The sequence below is a fragment of the Echinops telfairi genome, unplaced genomic scaffold (assembly GCF_000313985.2).
Source record: "Echinops telfairi isolate 266 unplaced genomic scaffold, ASM31398v2 ScPeMD7_7475;HRSCAF=8513, whole genome shotgun sequence".
Classification (NCBI taxonomy): domain Eukaryota; kingdom Metazoa; phylum Chordata; class Mammalia; order Afrosoricida; family Tenrecidae; genus Echinops; species Echinops telfairi.
In genome coordinates this window covers 18,209,558-18,211,768 of record NW_022111379.1, presented here as the reverse complement: position 1 = coordinate 18,211,768, position 2,211 = coordinate 18,209,558, and positions in this window count along the sequence as shown.

Genomic DNA, 2,211 nt, shown 5'->3' with positions numbered 1-2,211 from the left:
CCCCAACCAAACAAACACATTGTTGATAACGAGGGGTGCTGGAGCAGAAAACCAAAACTCATCTGTAGACAATGGGCCATCCGCTCACAGAAGGGTCACAGGAAGGGAGGAGTCATAGCACTGATGAAACACACAATATTCCTCTGGTTCTTTGAGTCTTCCTCACCCCCACTATCATGACCCCAATCCTCTCTTTCACTTCTGGTTAGACCAGAGCATGTACACTGATACAGATGGGAGCTCACAACACACGAAATCCAGATCAGATAAACCCCTCAGGAACAGAAATGGGAGTAGGGATCCCAGGAGGGCAGGGAGAAGGTGTGGATGGGGAGGAGGGGAGGAAGGGGGAACCCCTTGCAATGACTGACACATAATCCCTCACACCCACAGGGGGACGAACAACAGAAATGTGGGTGAAGGGATTCAGCAGTTGGTATAAGATATGAGAACAATAATAATTTATCATTTATCAAGAGGTCATAAGAGGGGAAGGGGAGGGGGAGAGGGAAGGAAAAAAGGAGCTGATACCTAGGATTCAATTAGAAGGTAAATGCTCATGATGATGACAACCTATATAAAAATGTAACGCCTTCCCGTGGTTCCTGAGTGCCTGCTACGGTCAGATCCCATGCTACACCGCAGCCACGCATACGAGCCCACTGAACTGAGAACGAGGAGAAAGGGAATGGGCTGCAGTCTTTAGGCTCGGAGGCACAGTGGCTGGTCCGTCCGGTGGCATCCAGGAAGGTTTGCTGGCTGTCAGGGCACGTGGCTCAGGAGAGACCGGCGACCTTTGTCAGGATCCAGTCTGTGTGGCTTGGTGATTCCCTCCGGCACCCTCAGTGGCCACAGTTGGCAAGAAGGAAGAAGGACTGGGTTAGGGGGTGGAAGAATTGAGGGGACCATGAGGCCTAGGCTGGGCGAGGGCAAGCGAAGCTGGGAGAGGGCTGGGGCTGGGGGGCAGAGAGGCTTGGGGGGATTGAGAAGGCCTCCGAGGGAGCCAAGGTGTGAGGGAGGTGCAGTGAGGAGGAGGAGTTCTGGAGAGGGGATGATTGTCCACTCAAAAGCCTTGCTAGTGGTGAAGAGAGGACCTCAGGGACCAGAGTCCATTGTCACCCGTGTGACATTCTCAGGGCCACCCCCCAGTGGAGGCTGCTGGCCTCTCCTTCCTGGAATCTGTACCAATGGGCTTTACCCGCTGGTGCATGGTCTCCAAGCAGCATTGTTGCTAGCTGTCATCAGACTGGCAACCCTATGCCCCAGAAGATCAGGTCACGTGACCCACAGGATTTTCACTGGCTGATTTTTTTTTTTTTAAATAGATCATGAGGCCTTCCTACCTTAGCCTAGAGACTCCACTGAAACCCATTCAGCATCACAGTCCCACAGAAGTCTCCCCTGCTAGACAGGTGGCTGTGCGGGAAGTGCATTGGCTGGGACTCAAATGAGGTCTCCTGGACACTAAAACCCAAAGCCCAACTCCACTGTCATTGAGTTGACCCCATCTCCTAGGGGCCCTACAGGGTTCCTGAACCGCTGGTGGGTTCCCTTGCCAACCTTGAAGTTGTCTTGTTGCCCAACACCTATCCCACAGCGCCACCACCAGCCAGTCTCCTGCATGGCTGGGGGGAGTTCGACCACTGGACAAGGCATGTGGAAGTCGGGGCCAGGGGCCTGGATGCTGCCCTTGCTCACGTGCTGCGGGAAACCCTCTGCTCCCAGGATGGAGCTGGCCTTTCACTGGGCAGCTTCTCCTGACATCTGTGCCAAGGCAGGAGAGAGAGGCCACCCTCAAGTCTACACAGGAGAACTCACCGCATCGGTCGGTACTCGACGTAATCGCATTTCGACGTGAAATGTCGAGAAAATTTTGCACCGGAGCTGAAACAAAACCAGACCCCGACCCGACACACGTGCTTCTTGTAAACAAAAGCAGTTCGTGTTTCGGCCACTCAGCATTAGCTGGCATTGTTAGCAAGCGTTGTTTAAACTTTTTGTGGCTGTCCTCCAAGTGTTTTGCTATCATCGTCTTAGTTTTTGTGGCTTTTTGTACTGTTTTTAGATTAAAAAACACGGGTCCTAAGAAAGGGTCTTTGGAAAGGAACCATCATGATAAGGAACTGGTTAATCATGTTATCGATATTGCTGATGATAATTTAGTAAGCCCTTTTAGGAAACAGTTAAGAAAACGCCAACAGCAGACCCCAG